Source organism: Schistocerca gregaria, chromosome 3, assembly GCF_023897955.1.
Source record: "Schistocerca gregaria isolate iqSchGreg1 chromosome 3, iqSchGreg1.2, whole genome shotgun sequence".
NCBI lineage: Eukaryota > Metazoa > Arthropoda > Insecta > Orthoptera > Acrididae > Schistocerca > Schistocerca gregaria.
The window spans coordinates 864,059,994-864,084,338 of record NC_064922.1 but is presented as its reverse complement, the minus strand read 5'-3'; positions in this window follow the sequence as shown (position 1 = coordinate 864,084,338).

Genomic DNA, 24,345 nt, shown 5'->3' with positions numbered 1-24,345 from the left:
TTTGTGAAATTTGGTTGAACTTAATAATAATCATGGTGTTGCTAAAAACTCTATCTTACACCCGTGATTTCCAAAATCACAAACCTGGACATGAATCCTATCCTAGTGAATTTAATTCCAAGTGTCCTAATTTATTATGAGAAAGTGGTTGAACTTGAATATAATGTTGTGCTGTTACTTGCACAGCCAATTATATTTTTGATTAAGTTAAAAGACTGCTTATGAAAGCACATTTGTTGTTTAAAGAGTTATAGTTTGTTGTGCTTTACTTATTTAATAATTAATGATAAGAATACTTACCATTTCTCATACATAGTGGTGTAGTTTTGTTAATGAGCATAGTTTAAGAGTCCTCATGTACTAGACTGGTTAGTTAATGAAGCAATGCAAAGACTGCTTCAGAACCAGTGTCATTAGGGTTGCATTCCGTTTAGTTGCTACAGTCTGAGTTTAGGAAAGAACTATTTACTGTGTTATCTATTCTAATATAGGTTTGTTAATGCACAGGCATAGAGACACTGCATTAGGCAATGACGTTATAGATTATGGTCATTAGTAGACCCCCTGATTTGAATTCAGAATGAATTCAAGCTTTTCCCTGTTTAGAATTGCCACTAGTGTCTTGTGTGTCGATAATTGGTTTTGTAAACTCTTTACTGGTCTCAAAGGACGAGTTGCCACTTGTGCGCCAACCACACCTTTACCCACTCCACCAGGCTACTTCTGTAGCTGCGGGGCTTCCCCACATCTTTTACATTAAACCCTACGCTCCCAAATTAGGGACCAACTCATTTCTAGTACATTACATGACAATCATTTCAGTAGTTATTTAAATTCACAAGCATAATTTAAGCAACATCGTTCAGAAATTCACATAACTGAAACGTATATACATTTCTATGACATTTACAACATTATACATAAGCAATACTACAAAGTGATTTAGATATATCGATACAGATGCAAAATAGGTCAAAAATAGGTGTTACTTGTGCCCCATGGTTCACTGATGTTTCCTGTTATGGATACATCAATGAAACGTCAGTAACACGTAAACGGTGGCGAACAGTCAAAATAAAAAAAAAGCAATCCAACTAGAGTTCAGCATGAGAAAAAATACATCTCAAAGTACACTAAATCACAATATATTTTATGTACATAGTTACCAAAATAAGACATAAGTATCAATATTTAATTCTGTACACCTATGATATTTGACTCTCATTTTGTGAAACAATAAGTTAAGTAGTAATCAAAATTTTTCTCTATTACCAAGATTATTATGTATCATGTTGTAAGTATTCAAAAAATTATTGGTACACATATACAAGTATACACCTAACAATATTACAAAGAATTTTGATACTGTAAATATAATACATCCTGTGGCATAATTTCGAATTTATTAAGTGAGAAATTTTTCAATGCTGCTTACTATAATAGCTGTCCACTCTTTGATATTTACGTGGATATATAAACATATTTAAATTAAACCTAGTGTTATTTTCTCACTGCCCTTACTTGAAACAGAGGTCCATCTTTGAAAACCACAGCAAAGTGCATACAATGCTAACTAAGATAATAATCAAATAATTTTGCTGCCTGCAGTAGCATCTGGCAGTCCATATTTGCAAACATTTAAACACTATATATATATATATATATATATATATATATATATATATATATATATATATATATATATATATACAATTAATCAATTGGCTGCTAACTTTGGGTTTTGGCAGTCTATTTCAGATATATGTTCTTTCCCAGTTTGACAAGACTTTTATGTTGCCCACTCTGTATTTAAGGCAGTCCACATTTCTTTTCAGTTTGGCAGCATTTTGCCTGTAGTCATTTACAACAGCTTTTTAGTATCTGAAACTTATAAGGAACTATCAGCAATTTTATATAGATACCAACATTTTTAACTAAACATAAATTACATTTAAATGCAGTACAGTAACTTTATAAGATATGTATATTTATATTACAGTATAATACACATATCCCAGTGCAATGTTTGAATATATTTCATTACTCATTCCTAGGGACATACAGTTTGAGATCCACTATGTTACGGACACCAAGGGGATACCTGGACTTTAAGTAGTAGGCATTGTTGTGAGGTATATCTTTTATTATGAATGGCCCATTATATACATATCTAAATTTTGAAATTTCGTGGTTAAGTTCACTTGATTTTTCAAGAGTCTTCAAAAGAGCATATTCTCCGATCTTGAAACTAGCAAACTTCATGTACCTATTATGCCTTTTAGAGCTCGCCTCTGCTTCCTGCTTTGTTTTTTCTTTTACCAACTCTCTCTTCTGGGCTAATCCCAAATCTGTGGATGGTGGGAACTCTAGTTTTTCCTCAATTAAGCATTTGCTTTTATTATTGAGCAGGATTTCCTCAGGTGTGAACCCAGTAGATTCATGAGGCAAGATATTCATTACACTCTCAAATTCAGATATAAATCTGCCCCATGCACGATGGTTATTGTGGCAATAGGTCCTAAATAATCTTCATATCTCCCTCATATTCACCAACATCGAGTGGCTTCTTTGGTTTCTTGAGTTCAAAGTTTTTAATTACTTGAACTCTTCGTTGAAATGGTATTGTCTCATCAGGTGCTTGTTTTTTTCTTTGTTCAGTAATGACATCTGCATTTTGTTTGGAAACATCATCATTGAATGATGCAGTATCGCAGTTAGTTGCACCTTCATTGGTTTCAGGTATACTGATATTTTCATGGTCCGCGCAGTTGTCCGAATCCGACCATTCTATTTCGCTTTCGGAATCTAACATGAAAGCTTTTCTAAGACAGGCGCTAAGTTCAAAAAAATGGCTCTGAGCACTATGGGACTCAACTGCTGTGGTCATTAGTCCCCTTAAACCTAACTAACCTAAGGACATCACACACATCCATGCCCGAGGCAGGATTCGAACCTGCGACCGTAGCAGTCGCACGGTTCCGGACTGCGCGCCTAGAACCGCGAGACCACCGCGGCCGGCGCGCTAAGTTCGTTTTCTGATTTCTCGTCAGATCTTAACTCAGGCTCACAGTTTTCTTCTGATGAGCTATCATCCTCATCGGCTCTAATAACGTCCACAGTTACTTGATACTTCGTATCATCTTTATGGGCTCCAAGAACACGTAGACAATTGTCTATATTTTCATTACCTTCAAATTTTCGCCTTTCTGTAGCAGTTAGTATTGCTCGCGAATTGTTAACAGAGGTTGTTTCACCATTAATGCTGAGTATTTCGTCCTCCATCATCCTTCTTTCCATAACGACCTTTTTATTGGCTGCACGCGAATTTCGTGCGGCGTTTTTTATATCCTCCTCCTTAGATATTCGGGTCAGGTCACCTTATCGACGTCCCTATTATCTCTCCTACCTCCAATTAACTTTTTGGTCACTATGCTTTCTTAAAATCCTCCCATTCGCATTGTGTGAGGCTCCTGTACAGATCGTCCATATGCACACATCATTCTGTCACCTCTGAAAACTCATGTTCGCCAGTTACACTACTCTTTGTACTGCCACTCGCGCCTTCTCTTACGTCTACGAATCCGCCAACTTTCTCTTCGACTACGGAACTATTATTTGCTGTAGCGGTTTCGCTTTTGTCTACTGTCAGATTTACAGTCTGTTCCGCAGCATCACACATGGCTTGTCTTGGAACAGCTGGAACATTCGCACCCGTCGTTGCTCTCAGTTAGGCTCTCAACATTGGCGGTATTCAGTTTTCATCTTCATTTCGGTATGCATTTCGTGCGGAGAAACCTCTACTGCGACCGGCAGAATTTCCTCTTCCTCTGCCCCTACTTCTACCTCTTTGAATCACATGTTCTGGCGATTAACCCTGTTTTCTCGCCAGTGGTCCTCGTCTCCCACCCTTTCTAAGAACGCTAAGAAATTTCGGCGGTTGCTTCCTATGTATCTTTTAGAATCTTCTGGGAGCTTCTTCCACAGTTCCCAGACAATTTCTGATCCTGATCGTCTACTTCTTCAGTGTGTCAACTTCCAGTACCAGTATTCACAGAGCTCTTTTGAAGAATTCCTGCCCCTATTATCATGGAATTTAGCCATGATAACTTCCCACCACAAGCAATCCTGCTATTGTTCAGACAAATATTCTTCTGTGAATATTTGTTTAAATTCATTAAAAATCATTTGATCAGTATCCAGGTCAAGTTCCCAGCGCTTGGCATCACCTGCCAAGGCGCTGATCATTACATTTATCTTTTCCAGATCAGGAAAAATTCTTTCGCAATTCTTTACAAAATATAATGGATGCCATCCGTTATGTTTCTTGGCGGGATCGAATCTCTCCTCGCCTTCCAACAATTTGCTAAGTATTGTTCCACATTCCGTACTAATGACACTAAGGCAGTCTCGTATTTTATATTCCAGGTCAGAAATTCCTCCTTGAATTGGCGAAGTGTTTTGATCACACTTTTGTTCATACTGAGTTACTTGTTTACTTAGAACTTTTTCGGTATCTGAAACTGTTCTCAAATGTGAAATTTCGTTCTTGCGCCCGCCTACTATTTCAGTTTTTAGACCAAAAGATTTTTCCTCCACTTTCGTCACTACCAAAGGTTCTGTTTTCTCCTGGATGTTAATGATTTCAACGTTGAACCATTCATTAATAACATTAATTTGTCCCTGCATATTAACCATGTTTTCATTCATCATCATCTTCATCATTTAAGACTGATTATGCCTTTCAGCGTTCAGTCTGGAGCATAGCCCCCCTTATAAAATTCCTCCATGATCCCCTATTCAGTGCAAACATTGTGCCTCTTCTGCTGTTAAGCCTATTACTTCAAAATCATTCTTAACCGAATCCAGGTACCTTCTCCTTGGTCTGCCCCGACTCCTCCTACCCTCTACTGCTGAACCCATGAGTCTCTTGGGTAACCTTGCTTCTCCCATGCGTGTAACATGACCCCACCATCTAAGCCTGTTCGCCCTGACTGCTACATCTATAGAGTTCATTCCCAGTTTTTCTTTGATTTCCTCAATGTGGACACCCTCCTGCCATTGTTCCCATCTACTAGTACCTGCAATCATCCTAGCTACTTTCATATCCGTAACCTCAACCTTGTTGATAAGGTAACCTGAATCCACCCAGCTTTCGCTCCCATACAACAAAGTTGGTCGAAGGATTGAACGGTGCACAGATAACTTAGTCTTGGTACTGACTTCCTTCTTGCAGAAGAGAGTAGATCGTAGCTGAGCGCTCACTGCATTAGCATTGCTACACCTCGCTTCCAGTTCTTTCACTATGTTGCCATCCTGTGAGAATATGCATCCTAAGTACTTGAAACCGTCCACCTGTTCTAACTTTGTTCCTCCTATTTGGCACTCAATCCGTTTATATTTCTTTCCCACTGACATTACTTTCGTTTTGGAGACGCTAATCTTCATACCACAGTCCTTACATTTCTGATCTAGCTCTGAAATATTACTTTGCAAACTTTCAAACGAATCTGCCATCACAACTAAGTCATCCGCATATGCCAGACTGCTTATTTTGTGTTCACACCCAGCCAGACAGGTTGCAGCCTTGTCTTACCTCTGAAACTACTCTGAACCATGAACTCAATTTACCGTCAACTCTCACTGCTGCCTGACCATCCATGTAAAGACCTTTAATTGCTTGCAATTATTTGCTGTAAGCTAAAGATCTGGTCCTGAGGCCTAAACCCACATTTTCATCCAATTGGTCCTCAACTAATACTCGCACTTTCCTTTCAACAATACCTGAGAAGATTTTACCCACAACGCTGATTAAAGACATACCTCTGTAGTTGTTACAATCTTTTCTGTTTCCATGTTTAAAGATTGGTGTGATTACTGCTTTTGTCCAGTCTGATAGAACCTGTCCCGACTCCCAGGCCATTTCAATTATCCTGTGTAGCCATTTAAGACCTGACATTCCACTGTATTTGATGAGTTCCGACTTAATTTCATCCACCCCAGCTGCTTTATTGCACTGCAATCTATTGACCATTTTCTCCACTTCGTCAAATGTGATCCTATTCCCATCATCATTCCTATCCCATTCTACCTCGAAATCTGAAACATTACTGATCATATTTTCACCTACATTGAGCAACTCTTCAAAATATTCCCTCCATCTACCCAAGGCATCCACAGGATTCACCAGCAGTTTTCCTGACCTGTCCAAAATACTTGTCATTTCCTTCTTACCTCCCTTTCGAAGACTGCTAATTACACTCCAGAATGGTTTTCCAGCGGCTTGACTCATAGTCTCCAACCTGTTTCCAAAGTCTTCCCAAGATTTCTTCTTGGATGCTGCAATTATCTGTTTGTCTTTGTTTCTTTCTTCAACATTACTTTCTCTGTCTACCTGAGTTCTAGTATGTAGCCATTTTTGATACGTCTTCTTTTTCCTTTTACAGGCTGCCTTGACTGTGTCATTCCACCAAGCTGTTTGCTTCATCCTACTTTTACACACTACTGTTCCAAGACATTCTTTAGCCACTTCTAGTATTGCGTCCCTGTACCTTGTCCATCCCTTTTCCAATGACTGTAATTGACTACATTCAACTAACTGGTAGCTTTCTGAGATCGCTGTTATGTACTTGTGCCTGATTTCCTTATCCTGAAATTTCTCCACTCTATCCTCCTACATACGGACCTGACCTCCTGCACTTTCGGCCTCACAATCCCAATTTCACTGCAGATTAAATAATGATCAAATTCACCAAAGAATCCCCTGAATACACATGTGTCCCTCACAGCCTTCCTGAATTCCTGATCTGTTATAATATAGTCAATGACAGATCTGGTTCCCCAGCCTTCCCAAGTATACCGGTGAATGTTCTTATGTTTAAAAAAGGAGTTTGTGGTTACTAAGCCCATATTGGCACAGAAATCCAAGAGTTGTTTCCTATTGGACTCCATATCCTCTTCAAATTTACCCATAACCTTTTCATACCCTTCTGTCGGATTTCCAATCCTGACATTAAAATCACCCATGAGCAGAACACTGTTCTTGTCCTTTACTCTAACAACTACATCACTGAGTGCATCATAAAAACTATCCATCTTATCTTGATGTGTCCCTTCACAATGCGAATATACTGACACAATCCTAATTTTCTTGCTAGACACTGTCAAATCTATCCACATCAGTTGTTTTCATTTATGGCATTAATTTCCTTTTTCATATCAGTGATAGTAGAACTTAAAGTACCACCTTTTTGGTCTACCTGTTCAATATGTTGACTTAATTTTGTGTCGTGAAACTTCATTTGACTTTTGGGTAAGATCACTAACCTGTATTTTAAGCTGACTTTCAAGATTGCTACTTTGTGTTTTCATTTGATCAGACAACACTTTTAAATAATAAATCACACTCAACGGTTGTGTACTTTCTCGTTCTACCTAACTTTCGTGCTCTGACTCTACCTTGTATGCTTCTTTCCGTTTTTTCTTTATTTGTAGCGAATCAAACATGCCAACTGATTTGTTCACATAACCGCTATCGTCCACAAAGTCCTCATCATTTGCGTCATCTTTTTTTCGTGTTTGATTTGGAACACTCTCAACATCTCAATCTGTTTATTAACGTGTTCGTGATACTGTGTGTAGGCGAGCTGCCTATCACTTGCGCCATTACTTATCTGCTGGCGTGAACTATTAATTATGCCAGCAGCTTTTCCCAGGGCGCCTGACACTACCTCTTTTCGTGCACTCGGTACAGTAACTGCATTCACCCCTTTGTCCATTCTGAAGGTATATTATAATTTCCTTTTGTAAACAATTTTTACTGTTGTTCATTCTACTGGACTTGATTGGACCCTCGCGTCACTGAACATACACTGCTCGAAGAACACTAGTTTTTCACTAGATACTTATTGTATTTTACTATCGAGGACAATAAATGTCCTGTCACACGGCACGAAATGTGACGGGGCCACCGTAAACGGCAATCGTTGCTAATGACATACCTCTGCGAGGAATTTGTGGGAAAGTTGACCGTGAGATAACCTAATGGAAACAGAGCAATCAAACTGGGATTCATTTCCGAAATACTCTGGCCGAGTATAAGCAGTAGTGAATGGCGGGTTAGGAAAAGACGTTCTCCCAGCACAAAAGTAAATTTTAACATTACATATTAAAACAGGGCGAAAGCCTAATTAGGCATTCTTGTGTGAAGCAAAATGATAAAGCAAAAGGCTAAGGCTAGCCTAACCTTCCTTAACACATAAACTAAACTCTTTCCTCATATCTGTTCACACTACAACACAGTAACCTAACCAAGCAGATAAACGTGTTAATAACTAGTAAGTCAGATAAAGAAATGGCCATTGAGGTAGTAAACAGCAACATATTTCTCTTCACAACATTTACCTTAAATGTACTATGGGTAATAGTTTATAAAACCAATTACCGTCACACAAGTCACTAGTGGCAATACTAGACAGGGAAAAGCCTGAAGTGCCTCTCAATTCAAATCAGTGGGTCTCCTAACGATCATCATCTATAATCTCACTGCCTAATACAGGGTCTCTATGCCTGTGCATTAACCAACTTACATTAGAATAGGTTTCTTAAACTCAGATTGAAGCAACTAAACAGAATGCAAAACTAACTACACTGGCTCTGAAGCAACCTTTGCATTGCTTCACTAACTAGCCAGCCTAGTACACGAGGACTCTTAAACCATGCTCATTAACAAAACTACACTATTATGTGTGAGAAATGGTAAGTATTCTTATCATTAATTATTAAATAAATAAAGCACAACAAACTATAACTCTTTAAATAACAAATGTGCTTTCATAAGCAGTCTTTTAACCTAATCAAAAATATAATTGGCTGCGCAAGTAACAGCACAACATTATATTCAAGTTCAACCACTTTCTCATAAATTAAAACACTCGGAATTAAATTTTCTAGGATACGATTCCTGTCCAGGTTAGTAATTTGGGAAATAACGGGTGTAAGATAGAGTTTTTAGCAACACCACGATTATTATTAAAATAACTAAATTTCACAAATACCTGGTCCATTTACAGAGTGTCAAATATAAACAATTTTGTAAGGCTGGTGGTCCTGGTGGCGCAATTTGCAGTGGCTGTTAACCTGGTGGCGATGATATCATGGCAGTACTGTTGGCCTCGCCCTCTTACAGATCTTCTTGGCGTTGAGATAATATTTTTATAGGGCCAAAAACGTGACATGATAATGGTATCACCAAATTCAGTATTCGAGGCCCATAAATACTGCCCTTGAGCTCTTCTGGTCTCCAAACGCCAGGAATACGAGCCACTATGATCCACTGCTGCTGCCGTGGTGTTAACCACAGCACCGCTCAACCCAGACTCCTTACCTATCACAAAGGACGAGTTGCCACTTGTACGCCAACTATATCTTTTCCACTCCGCCAGGCTACTTTTGTAGCTGTGGGTTTCCCCGTATCTTTTACATTGCCCTACGTTCCCAAATTATGGAGCAACTCATTTATAGTACATTACATGGCAATCATTTCAGTAGTTATTTAAACTAACAAACATAATTTAAACAACATCATTCAAAAATTCACATAAATGGAACATATGTACATAGTCAAAGAATTTGTATGACAGAAACGCCAGGAATACGAGCCACTAAGATCCACTGCTGCTGCCGTGGTGTTAACCACAGCACTGCTCAACCCAGCCTCCTTACCTATCACAAAGGACGAGTCGTCACTTGTACACCAACTATATCTTTTCCACTCCGCCAGGCTACTTTTGTAGCTGCGGGGTTTCCCCGCATCTTTTACATTTAGCCCTACATTCCCAAATTATGGAGCAACTCATAGTACATTACATGGCAATCATTTCAGTAGTTATTTAAACTAACAAGCATAATTTAAACAACATCATTCAAAAATTCACATAAATGAAACATATGTACATAGTCAAAGAATTTGTATGACAGATACAACATTATACAGAAGCAATACTACAAAATGACATAGAAATATCGATTCAGATACAAAAAGGTCAAAAATAGTTCATCAGGTTACCCACCATTCATAGGTCGTTGCACGCAGCGACTGTTATTGACTTGTAAATAATAGATTCCAGCTATCAATCGTCCTTTTTTATTGGCAGATCTATATTTCAGCCAGAAACTAGCCATTCTCAATGCACTATCATTTTTGATCAATGCATGTAATGCCTGTTGTTGATTACTCAATTAACTGTGGATGAAGCCCGGCCAAAAGGCATTACATGCATTGATCAAAAATGATAGTGCATTGAGAATGGCTAGTTTCTAGCTGAAATATAGATCTGCTAATAAAAAAGATGAAAAGGACGACTTGTAGCTGGAATCTATTATTTACAAGTCAATAACAGTTGTTACAGACTGACAGAAAAACGAATGAGATGGTTCTACAAGAAACAGGAAAGTAGAAAGAGCTACTCAGAGTTAAAGGCCAATGCAAATCATAACTCGCTGCTCACTCATTTAGAGATGATATTATTTCACAAAACATCTTCGAGCGTGAGGTAGTAGGGAAGAAAACGAGAGGACAGCCAAGAACATTTTACTTCAATAATGTGATCAAAGACGGAATGTTCTTCGTTCACGGAGATCAAGAGCACGACTGAAGACACGAAGCTGTGCTGCAGTGACAAAGCATAGCCTTTTGGAGAAGAAATGTAAGTTACTACGCGTGGGCGACAGAAACATTCCTGTAATGTTCGAACAAGCTCTTACTGCTGTACCGCTTGGCTCAGTGGAACAGGCTGTGAGGTAACGGGCGAGTTGTGGCGCCCTGAAAAGATTCCAAGTTCAGAGTTGGCGTGGTCGCACGAGCTGCTAGGCCAGCCGGGGCCCGCCAGCAAACACGTGGTGCCCAACGTTAGCCGGACCAGATGGGTAGCCGCAGCGCACCGTCCAGACCCGTGCCTGCGAATTCCATTGTGACGCTGTGTCGACGAAGGAGACACGCTGGGAGTGCCAAAGATGGCGGACTTTGTAAAACCATCATGGCAGACATTTCATAGTTCATATAGAAATTAATAGTAGCCAGATGATACCTCAAAACGAAACATGCATATTACTATTATCTGCACGACGATTCTGATGGTGTAGTCAGATTTTCAATATGTTTATTAGTTTAAAGTTTAGTATCTGACGATAAATTATACAATACCCAGCAACGAATTACTAAACTCTAAATGGTTCATCCGATTTCGTCGATTTACGTGTCTTTAGAAAGCTATTAGTGTAAACCTAAATCGGTATGGATTACAGGCATGTAGCTTAAATGGTACATACGTTATTGGAGGTCAAAGTGGCCGATTACTATCGACCGTGTCAGGCCATAAGTACTCCACAGTTACACGAAAAAACGGTAACAGCATGATTATAAATATATTTATTCATCTATGTCTTTGTTTATATTCGATATATACTATTAATGAAGAAATTTGTTAAATATTTACTGTGTTTTAGAAAGCACAGAGACATTAGGCTACTGGCTCAAAAATGGTTCAAATGGCTCTGAGCACTGTTGGACTTAACATCTGTGGTCATCAGTCCCCTAGAACTTAGAACTACTTAAACCTAACTAACTTAAGGACAGCACACAACACCCAGTCATCACGAGGCACAGAAAATCCCTCCCCCCCCCCCCTCCCCCCAGGAATCGAACCCGGGAACCCCGGGCGTGGGAAGCGAGAACGCTACCGCACGACCACGAGCTGCGGACGGTACTGGCCACCTTCTGTTCTATTCCTTTGATATAGGTTTATTTAATTTGTTTATGTATTTAATAATGTGTGTTAGAGCATGTTTATGGTCCAGCCGTGGGAATATTTATTTAATTGCAAGTTATTTAAATGTAAATACAGTATTTCGTATGTGTTTCAATATGTTTGTGAGTACACGTTGGCATGGAGACTTGGAGGGAGCGCCCTAGCCAGTCACAGCGCCCGTTACTAAGAGACACGTATGGAGGCTGTGAGGGGCATAGTTTAAGGAGAGGACGTGAGGCAGTGTGGGGGCGATACGGGAAGGGAAGTGCGGCAGTCCTGGACGGTATGGCACAGGACACGGAGAATCCGCGGCGGACGCACAGTCGGCAGAAAGACTTGGACAGTGGAGCAGTTGTATTGTTCATTCAGTGATTATAATCATACAAAATCATCTAACAAGAAGTAGGACTGTTATAGGGACCTCTAGTTCCATTTAGTAGCTGGATGGAACCGTTATCTATTTTTCTATATGAGTTGTGGTACCCATATTTCATGTTCAAATGGGCCACCCTTTGTTTGACTCAGATAGTCAATTAGATATCCATTGCGCGACTTTATTTTTTCATTTCACATGGTATCATGGGGAGTGATTAGTTCACTGTATAGACAACTGGTTTCCAATCTCGTAGCATCTCAGGGATGTGCCAAACGCTCAACCCACACCCCAAGCTGCGTTCTGCTGGATCCAGCAGAACAACAAAAGAAGTAAAAGAATTACAAACTGAGAGCATCCTGGTAGTTCCGTGAAGTTTTACATTGGTGCCACATTGTAAAATCTCGAAGGAATGGTCCATGAAGACCGTCTTGTGAGAATTGATGATGTGTCACGTGCCCTAACTTGTTTCCACATAAGGGTGTACAACGTAATTCCAAATCGGTTGAATTTTCGTAGAGTTTGTGCATGTTGACTCCCCAGCAATTGACTCTGGAATGCAACGGAATAGGCCTCTCAAAGCAGTACTTCGTGAATTACACTCATAGATTAATTCGGATCACTATAGGCGCGCCTCAGTCGAAATGATCCTCTATGCCACGGAAGCATCCTTACTGCCCAGAAGAGGAAGGAAAAAGTACGAGGCGATTCTATCGGTTTTCAAGGAAAAAGTGACTGTTTCGGCGATAGAGGGTGTGTCTTGCACTGATGAGCCAAAACATTAGGAGCACTGCCCACTATGAGACAATGGGGACGCTGTGGGCAAGTGATGCGGTAAGGAAAGTAGGTAAACAGAGCAGAGAGGAATGGGGAATCATTCTGGCGACGATGAGAAGAAGTCCCACACTCCTCGACAGAGCATAGGGGACGATGCGAGAGACAAGGTCCAAGCGGAGGTGGTTTGCCATTGCCTTCCTCCGACCGTAAAGGGGATGAATGATGATGACGACACAGCAACACCCAGTCATCTCGAGGCAGGTGAAAATCCTTGACCCTGCCGGGAATCGAACCCGGGACCCCGTGCTCGGAAAGCGAGAACGCTACCGCGAGACCACGATTTGCGGACGCGATGAGAGAAGCAATTGGGGAAATGTACTGACATATGCGACTTTGAGAGAGGTTAGAGGTTCTCTGACACGACGAAGATAGTCGGCTGTTCCCGTGCTGGTATCGTCAGTATCTACAGCAAGTGGCTGAAGGTCGATAAAACGCCGAGTACGTCACAAAATGTCGGACGTTCAAATCTCAACACAAACCGTACAGGTTGGAGGCTTGTGTGCGTTATAAAACGCGATAGGCATGATCTGCGGCAGATCTGGCGGCGTAGTGCAACGCTGGTGTAGGCACAAGTGTGTTGAGAGACACATTTCAGCACATGGGGCGCCATAGCAGGCGAGCCCCACGTCTTCTCATGCTAACCCAATGTCATTGACGGTTACGAATGCAGTGGACATCAAGATCGGACCGTGGACCAATCCAGAAGTGTCCCCTGGTCGCACTGACCTCATTTCTTGTTACACCATGTCGATGGTCATGTACAGATACGCCATTATTCTGGCGAACGATGCACCATGCCAGAGAGATATATGCCAATGGGGGCAGTATGTGCTCCGGTCTTCCATGGGATCTGTGTGAGTGGTCGGAGGCACCATGAGAGCTGCAGACTATGTGAATGTTATTCCGGACTGTCTGCTTCCTTTCAAGCTTAATTTATTCCCTAAAAGAGATGGCACCTTGCAGCACGACAATTATCTATGTCACAAGGCCAGAATCGTGATACGGTGATTTGATGAACATGATAGTCGTCTCACGTTGTCTCGACCTCCAAATTCGGCTCAGCTGAACCCAATGTAACATACCTGTGACGCTGTGAGGCGGCATTTACAAACCCAGAAACCACCTCTTCTTAATATATCTGTCTACAGATATATGATTCCACATGCTTCTGGAAACCTACTGTTGAGTACATAGTTCCACGTAGTCAGCGCATACACAACTTTCCCACTAGAGCGCGCTTCGCTAAGCACAACAGCGCAGGCGCAGCGCTCGTCCATCTCCGCACTACGAGATGGCGCTGCCTTAGAGACGGACCAAATTCTGCTTCCGCCGATCCGTGTATTAATATGTAACGCAGCCAATGAGATTGCTGCTAACGTAAAACCTTTTCTCCTCGCTGATCACAGTCGTGCAGTGATACCTGAATGTGCGATGTATTATAACAAGTGTACAGACCTCCGATTAGTTAGTCTGCATTAGTCTGCATTTATCTGAACCAGTCTGCATTAGTCTGTGCCAGTCTATAGTCAAGTTTCAGTCTGCACCTAATAAGATTATCATATTCCTGTATATAGCCATGAAGATAAATGTATAGACACTTTGTCAAGTATTAGAGATATGTGAGAATAAGATTAAGGTACCAAGACCAAAGGAACTTCAGATTGTCAATTGTAAACAGCATCCAGAATCAAGTTACATAATGTCTATCCTTTTTATTATTTTAATAAATGTGTGTGAAAATTAATCAAGTTCTGTTTAAAGTTGGTCACCGTCAATCTGATACTCTAAGTGTGCAAGTGGAATTTCTATCGTCTGACCTAACGGCACAAGATAAACATGCCACGATAAGACCACGAGACATATTGCTGACACTCGCCTACTTTGTTAGAGCAAGAAGTCAAATAATCTGATGGTGGGTGTACGGAAGGCATTACAGTACGCACATCACACATAGTTAGGAAATGAAAGATTTTGATAGAGAACAAACAATGTATTTACCTTAACAGTGTTCAAAAGTATATATATATATATATATATATATATATATATATATATATATATATATATATATATATATATATATATATATATATATATCAGTTCATGATATCCAGTATTACAAATTTACTCTTTCTGATGGACCCACATCCAGATCGTCTGCTCTCAAAATTCTGCCATCTCTCACCGCACATCCACCACTGCTGGCAGCTCACCTCCAACTGCACAACACTACGTTCTGTTCACATCAAATTGCCCGACACTACAATAGCAAATATTCCAACAATGCAAACCAGCTACACACTGTACACAGCACAGTCTGTGATTTTCATACAAAGAGCTACGTGGCGTTACCAATACGAAAACCTAAACAGCCTACTTACATAGAAACAGCCTACTTACAAGTGTAACGAAGCCTGTGAACGATATCACATAGATCTGTGAGGTAAAAGAGTGAAATCAATAAATGATCACGCAAAAATGTAAAATGTAAATGTATAATGTTAAGCAAAGTAACTGTATATGGTTATTTGGCTGCAATTTTATTAAATAATTCTCTATGTCACAAGGCCAGAATCGTGCTACGGTGATCTGATGAACATGAGAGTCGACTCACGTTGTTGTCCAAATTCGGCTCAGCTGATCCGGATGTAACATATCGGGGACCCTATCAGGCGGCATTTGCACACCCAGGTAATTTACGGGAATTGGGTGACCTGTCTACCTATACACTCCTGGAAATTGAAATAAGAACACCGTGAATTCATTGTCCCAGGAAGGGGAAACTTTATTGACACATTCCTTGGGTCAGATACATCACATGATCACACTGACAGAACCATAGGCACATAGACACGGGCAACAGAGCATGCACAATGTCGGCACTAGTACAGTGTATATCCAACTTTCGCAGCAATGCAGGCTGCTATTCTCCCATGGAGACGATCGTAGAGATGCTGGATGTAGTCCTGTGGAACGGCTTGCCATGCCATTTCCACCTGGCGCCTCAGTTGGACCAGCGTTCGTGCTGGACGTGCAGACCGCGTGAGACGACGCTTCATCCAGTCCCAAACATGCTCAATGGGGGACAGATCCGGAGATCTTGCTGGCCAGGGTAGTTGACTTACACCTTCTAGAGCACGTTGGGTGGCACGGGATACATGCGGACGTGCATTGTCCTGTTGGAACAGCAAGTTCCCTTGCCGGTCTAGGAATGGTAGAACGATGGGTTCGATGACGGTTTGGATGTACCGTGCACTATTCAGTGTCCCCTCGACGATCACCAGAGGTGTACGGCCAGTGTAGGAGATCGCTCCCCACACCATGATGCCGGGTGTTGGCCCTGTGTGCCTCGGTCGTATGCAGTCCTGATTGTGGCGCTCACCTGCACGGCGCCAAACACGCATACGACCATCATTGGCACCAAGGCAGAAGCGACTCTCATCGCTGAAGACGACACGTCTCCATTCGTCCCTCCATTCACGCCTGTCGCGACACCACTGGAGGCGGGCTGCACGATGTTGGGGCGTGAGCGGAAGACGGCCTAACGGTGTGCGGGACCGTAGCCCAGCTTCATGGAGACGGTTGCGAATGGTCCTCGCCGATACCCCAGGAGCAACAGTGTCCCTAATTTGCTGGGAAGTGGCGGTGCGGTCCCCTACGGCACTGCCTAGGATCCTGCGGTCGTGGCGTGCATCCGTGCGTCGCTGCGGTCCGGTCCCAGGTCGACGGGAACGTGCACCTTCCGCCGACCACTGGCGACAACATCGATGTACTGTGGAGACCTCACGCCCCACGTGTTGAGCAATTCGGCGGTACGTCCACCCGGCCTCCCGCATGCCCACTATACGCCCTCGCTCAAAGTCCGTCAACTGCACATACGGTTCACGTCCACGCTGTCGCGGCATGCTACCAGTGTTAATGACTGCGATGGAGCTCCGTATGCCACGGCAAATTGGCTGACACTGACGGCGGCGGTGCACAAATGCTGCGCAGCTAGCGCCATTCGACGGCCAACACCGCGGTTCCTGGTGTGTCCGCTATGCCGTGCGTGTGATCATTGCTTGTACAGCCCTCTCGCAGTGTTCTTTTTTCCATTTCCAGGAGTGTATATGATGCCACATACCAAGGACTTGTCGAAGGCGTGCCACGCAGGATCGCTGCAGCATCGCGTTCCAGAGGTCGAGCAAACCCGCTACTGATCAGGTAGCGACCGTGTCGTCTGTGGCTCACCTGTGCAATGTCGGGATGCCAGCCCCGCGGTGTGACGCACCCTGCATGCCTAACACCGCTGTGCGAGGGGAGCGCCGGCCAGAGCGCCTGGGCTGGCACCAGCCTGGGTGACGCCACGCAGACAGGCCGACGCAGGCGTCATTCCGGGCATTTCAGTGGCAGTGTTTGGAACAGAAAGCGCGATACCGACTCGGCTCCCAGTGACTTTCATCTGTTTGGGGCCTCAAAAAAACAGCCTGAGTTAACGGGCCATGACCCCCCAAGGCCACTCGTCGGATGCGACAGCTTCCACGAGAATTCTTCGCTGCAGTCTTTCGGAATCTTGCCAAACTACGGGATAATAGAAATTTCTGTTAGATTTAAACTATGTTCCAGACCTCGACTCGAACCTGGGACGCTGACAACTGTTCTACCGACTGTTAGTAGTAGTTTATCCTGTAGTGAAGTAGTAGTGGATAGTAGTGAATTATTATGGGTGGAGGTTACACTCAACAACCGAGCTAGGTTAATAATTGGCTCCTTTTACCGATCTCCCGACTCAGCAGCATTAGTGGCAGAACAACTGAGAGACAATCTGGAATGCATTTCACATAAATTTCCTCAGCATGTTATAGTCTTAAGTGGAGATTGCAATTTACCAGATATAGACTGTGACACTCCGATGTTTAGGACAGGTGGTAGGGACAGAGCATCGAGTGGCATTATACTGTGTGCACTATCCGAAAATTACCTCGAGAAATTAAACAGGGAACTGACTCGTGGAGATAACATCTTGGACCTACTGATAACAAACGGACCCGAACATTTCGACTCTGTAAGCGCAGAACAGGGAATCAGTAATCATAAGGCCGTTGCAATATCACTGAATATGGAAGTAAATAGGAATATAAAAAAGGGAGAAAAGTTTATCAGATTAGCAAGAATAATAGAAGGCAGATTTCAGACTACCTAACAGATCAAAACGAAAATTTCTGTTCCGACACTGACAATGTTGAGTGTTTATGGAAAAAGTTCAAGGCAATCATAAGATGTGTTTTAGACAGGTACGTGCCGAGTAAAACTGTGAGGGACGGGAAAAACCCACCATGGTTCAACAACAAAGTTAGGAAACTACTGCGAAAGCAAAGAGAGCTTCAGTGCAAGTTTAAACGCAGCCAAAATCTCTCAGACAAACAGAAGCTAACGATGTCAAAGTTAGCGCAAGGAGGGCTAAGCGTGAAGCGCTCAGTGAATTCGAAAGTAAAATTCTCTGTACCAACTTCACAGAAAATCCTAGGAAGTTCTGGCCTTACGTTAAATCTGTAAGTGGATCGAAACAGCATATCCAGACACTCTGGGATGATGATGGCATTGAAACAGAGGATGACACGCGTAAGGCTGAAATACTAAACACCTTCTTCCAAAGCTGTTTCACAGAGGAAGACCGCACTGCAGTTCCTTCTCTAAATCCTCGCACAAACGAAAAAATGGCTGACATCGAAATAAGTGTCAAAGGAATAGAAAAGCAACTGAAACCACTCAGCAGAGGAAAGTCCACTGCACCTGGCGGGATATCAATCCGATTCTACACAGAGTACGCGAAAGAAGTTGCCCCCTTCTAACAGCCGTGTACCGCAAGTCTCTAGAGGAACGGAAGGTTCCAAATGATTGGAAAAGAGCACAGGTAGTCCCAGTCTTCAAGAAGGGTCGTCGAGAAGATGCGCAAAACTATACACCGATATCTCTGACGTCGATCTGTTGTACAATTTTAGAACATGTTTTTTGCTCGCGTATCATGTCGTTTTTCGAAACCCAGAATCTACTCTGTAGGAATCAACATGGATTCCGGAAACAGCGATTGTGTGAGACCCAACTCGCTTTATTTGTTCATGAGACCCAGAAAATACTAGATACAGGCTCCCAGGTAGGTGCCATTTTCCTTTACTTCCGCAAGGCGTTCGTTACAGTTCTGCACTGTCGCCTCGTAAACAAAGTAAGAGCCTACGGAATATCAGACCAGCTGTGTGGCTTGATTGAAGAGTTTATAGCAAACAGAACACAGCATCTTGTTCTCAATGGAGAGACGTCTACAGAGTTAAAGTAACCTCTGGCGTACCACAGGGGAGTGTTATGGGACCATTGCTTTTCACAATACATACAAATGACCTAGTAGATAGTGTTGGAAGTTCCATGCGGCTTTTCGAGGATGATGCTGTAGTATACAGAGAAGTTGCAGCATTAGAAAATTGTAGCGGAATGCAGGAAGATCGGCAGTGGATAGGCACTTGGTGCAGGGAGTGGCAACTGACCCTTAACATAGACAAATGTAATGTATTGCGAATACATAGAAAGAAGGATCCTTTTTTGTGTGATTATATGATAGCAGAACAAACACTGGTAGCAGTTACTTCTGTAAAATATCTGGGAGTATGCGTGCGGAACGATTTGAAGTGGAATGATCATATAAAATTAATTGTTGGCAAGGCGGGTACCAGGTTGAAATTCATTGGGTGAGTCCTTAGATAATGCAGTCCATCAACAAATGAGATGGCTTACAAAACACTCGTTCTAACTATACTTGAGTATTGCTCATCAGTGTGGGATCCGTACCAGGTCGGGTTGACGGAGGAGATAGAGAAGATCCAGAGAAGAGCGGGGTGTTTCGTCACAGGGTCATTTCGTAAGCGTGCCTGCGTTACGTAGATGTTTAGCAAACTCAAGTGGCAGACTTTGCAAGAGAGGCGCTCTGCATGGCCGTGTAGCTTGCTCACCAGTTTTCGAGAGGGTGCGTTTCTGGATGAGGTATCGAATATATTGCTTCCCCCTACTTATACCTCCCGAGGAGATCACGAATGTAAAATTAGAGAGATTCGAGCGCGCACGGAGGCTTTCCGACAGTCGTTCTTCCCGCGATCCATACGCGACTGGAACAGGAAAGGGAGGTAATGACAGTGGCACGTAAAGTGCCCTCCGCCACACACCGTTGGGTGGCTTGCGGAGTATAAATGTAGATGTAGATGTAGTTACCCAATCATGACTCACGGCCCGTCCTCAAATGTTTAATGCCGCCAGTACTTCTGTGAGGACGGATTGTGAAACGTGTCTGGACAGCTCAGGCTGTAGAGCACTTGTCCGCAGAACGAAAAGGTCCGAAGTTGGAGTCTCGGTTCAGTATACCGTTTTTGTCTACCAATAAGTTTCAGATCTGTGCCCTTTGCGTTGAAGAGTAAAAATCCAACTGGTTTACATTTACGGAGGTGCGTGATGGAAACTGAAATAAACCTGTGCACTCTGCCTCTTAATACGAACACTTCAGCAGCTATTAAAACAGTTGTTGTACTCGTCACAATTGCAGAACACACAAACATACTCATCCGAGAACTTGCCTACATTTGGAAGAGCGATCAGGGTACATGAAGAAAAAGAGAAAGGATTGTTACGGCGTGAAGTCAAGCGTCGGTATGCCAGTCGAGAACGATAGAGAAGAGATGGCTGTGAGAAGACGTCAGCCAATCGCACGCTGACCGACCCCTTTCCATGACGACAATGCGACAGCAGCGTTCCCTATGTGACGAGGATATAAGCGCCGCGCCCGACTGGAAGCGGCCCACTTCAATAGCAGCTTCAAGGTTAGCGTCCTCTGTAGAAACGTCCACTTTATTTACTTTGCTTGTAATCTCTATGTAGCTCAAGCTTGAGATTGTCTATACTGAAGAAAAGTGCCTACTTCGAATGTCGCTCTTTGCTTGAGACGCATCGGTTTAGTTGTCAAAGTTAAGTATTGTATCTTTTTTTTGTAATTTAAATGTAAATGCCGTGTGGTTAGGGCCTACCGTCGGATAGACCGTTCGCCTGGTGCAAGTCTTTCAAGTTGACTCCACTGCGGCCGTTCGGCGACATGCATGTCGATGGGGATGAAATCATGATGATAACGACAACACAACACCCAGTCCCTGAACGTAGAAAATCGACCCAGCCGGGAATCGAACCCGGACCGTTAGGTATGACATTCCGTCGCGCTGATCATCCCGCTACCAGGGGCGAGGACGTTTTTTGTGATAAAACTCATTAATACGACATTTTGATTTGAGTGTTTAGCGAACCGAGTATGAAGGATTCCTAGGCACCCCACATTTGATGACGAGCATGGAGACATAATAAGGACTAGTAGAAGAAGCCCGGTACCGCGCTTTTTACCCGCACTCAGGAGGTCCACTAAGGAGGCACCCGAGTCGCTTCCGCCCGGCAGTGCGTGCGAGCCTCCAGCTGTCGTTCCCTCCTCACTGGCGAAGGCGACGGCATTTACATATCAACCAGCTGGTGAACGCGGGCAGTCGCTGCCCCAGACTCCGTGTCTGAGGTCGCTGACGCTCGACCCGCTGGTAGCCGGTTCGAATCCTGTCCGTGTGCGAGGCAAGAGATCTGCATTACCGGAATGTAGCCGGTTGCAGGGGCACGGCAGGTGTTGGCGCATCGCCGCTGCTCGTCCGACTGTGTCTGAATTAAGTGCCAGATCTCGAAAGAGTGTCTCGGTGAAAGAGGGAAGTGCGATAGGAGAATTGCTGTTTACAATATATATATATAATCTAGTAGAGAGCGCCGGCGGCGGTAGTCTCGCGGTTCTAGGAGCGCGTTCCGGAACCGCGCGACTGCTACGGTCGCAGGTTCGAGGTTCGAATCCTGCCTCGGGCATGGATGTGTGTGATGTCCTTAGGTTAGTTAGGTTTAAGTAGTTCTAAGTTCTAGGGGACTGACGACCACAGATGTCACGTCCCATAGTGCTCAGAGCCATCTAGTAGAGAGCGTCGGATGTTCTTTAAGGCTATTCGCAGATGATGCAGTTTTCGATACCAAAGTAGCAACGCCAGAAGATAGTAAGAATTTGCAGAACCAACTGCAGAGAATTCATGATTGACGCAGGCTCTGGCAGTTGATCCCGAACGTAAATAAATGTAACATATAGCGCATACATAGGAAAGAAATCCATTACTGTACAGCTACACTATTGATCACAAACAGCTGGAGACAGCGTCTGCCGTAAAATAGCTATAGGTAACTATCCAGAGCGACCTTAAGTAGAATGAACATATATGGTAAATCAGGGTGATATGGTGAACAAAAATTTTGGACCTAGTAGAAGACAAGAAATTGTTTATTTAAACAAAATAAAAACACTCTCCTTTCACAAAATATATAAGTAACACATTAACACTACCACACCCTTTTTAAGGCACTACAAAAGTTTTAAAAAACAATACTTATTTTTATCAGTCTCACAATTTCACATGTATATGGGTGAAATGGCGAATGCCCTTTCGGTAAAAAGGTGAGCTTATTTCCCTTGCTTTTTGCCACACACGTCACACATAGATTAATATTTTGAACGGTATTCATGCAGCCAACGTAGGCAGCTAATTAATTTGATCCACATCCTTTTTAGTGCAACTGTACAGTTCACCGCACCCTACACAACAACACTCTTCATCATCTGCGTCGTCATCATCGTCTTGCAATTGGATATCCAGCGACGAGTCGGATTCGGTGTCGGTGGTAGACGCTTTTCGTTTCTTAGGCGGCTTCTTTTTGATAATTCCTTTGGTAGTGTCTTTGGTTACGGTTTTTCCTTTGATTACGGTTTTTCCTTTGGTTACGATTTTTCCTTTGGTCCTCTATTTAGCATTTGCTCTACTCTTCACTGACTCATTTTGTCGTTTTCTGTTTCGCAGGTTGTCGATGTTTTCTGGAGAAGTGAAAACCTCAGCTAAAGCTCTGGACTTCTTCCTTGCAGATGCAACTTTTAGGATAGGTATCGGCGAAATATCGTCCAAGAGATTCTTCTGTTGCCACTGTCGAGGTCATATCTGTTGCTTCTGATGAAGACTGCATGTTTTCCTGTGGATTTTCCACCCGTTGCGAACAGCCAAGTTGTGGGGAAGCGCCGGCCTGTGTGGCCGTGCGGTTCTAGGCGCTTCAGTCTGGAACCGCGTGACCGCTACGGTCGCAGGTTCGAATCCTGCCTCGGGCATGGATGTATGTGATGTCCTTAGGTTAGTTAGGTTTAAGTAGTTCTAAGTTCTAGGGGACTGATGACCACAGATGTTAAGTCCCATAGAGCCATTTGAACCATTTTTTGTGGTGAAGCTTGTATGTGTTCGAGTCCCTGGTCGCTATCTACGTCTGCAGTTGCTTCTTCCGAGGGATTAGGTATCTCCTGCCAGTGCGGACTAGTTGGTCGAGGTGAATTAGGTCTGTTTTCGTGTCGTTCGTTGTTTTCCTGATGTTCATCTGAAGTTGATCTTAAAAACGCGTATTCCGGGATGACAACAGGATTAAAGGGGATGATTCCTGTGCTTCTGAACCCTGATATTGCGTTCTCTGTCGTAACTGCTTGTACCCATGCCTTCGTAAGCAGTCCTCCAAACACTAGTCTGGAAATTTTTCTATTTGGATTCATTTTAATGCACGAAGTTGTAGAATTTTGGAACACGTATTATGTTCGAGTGTAATGTCTTTTCTGGAGACTAGAAATCTACTCTGTAGGAATGAGCATGGGTTTCGAAAAAGACGGTCGTGTGAAACCCAGCTTGCGCTATTCGTCCACGAGACTCAGAGGGCCTTAGACACGGGTTCACAGGTAGATGCCTTGTTTGTTGACTTCCGCAAGGCGTTTGACACAGTTCTCCACAGTCGTTTAATGAACAAAGTAAGAGCATACGGACTAACAGATCAATTGTGTGATTGGATTGAGGAGTTCCTAGATAACGGAACGCAGCATGTCATTCTCAATGGAGAGAAGTCTTCCGAAGTAAGAGTGATTTCAGGTGTGCCGCAGGTGAGTGTCATAGGACCGTTGCTATTCACAATATACATAAATGACCTGGTGGATGACATCGGAAGTTCACTGAGGCTTTTTTCAGATGATGATGTGGTGTATCGAGAGGTTGCAACAAAGGAAAATTGTTCTGAAATGCAGGAGGATCTGCAGCGAATTGACGCATGGTGCACGGAATGGCAATTGAATCTCAATGTAGACAAGTGTAATGTGATGCGAATACATAGAAAGATAGGTCCCTTATCATTTAGCTACAAAATAGCAGGTCAGCAACTGGAAGCAGTTAATTC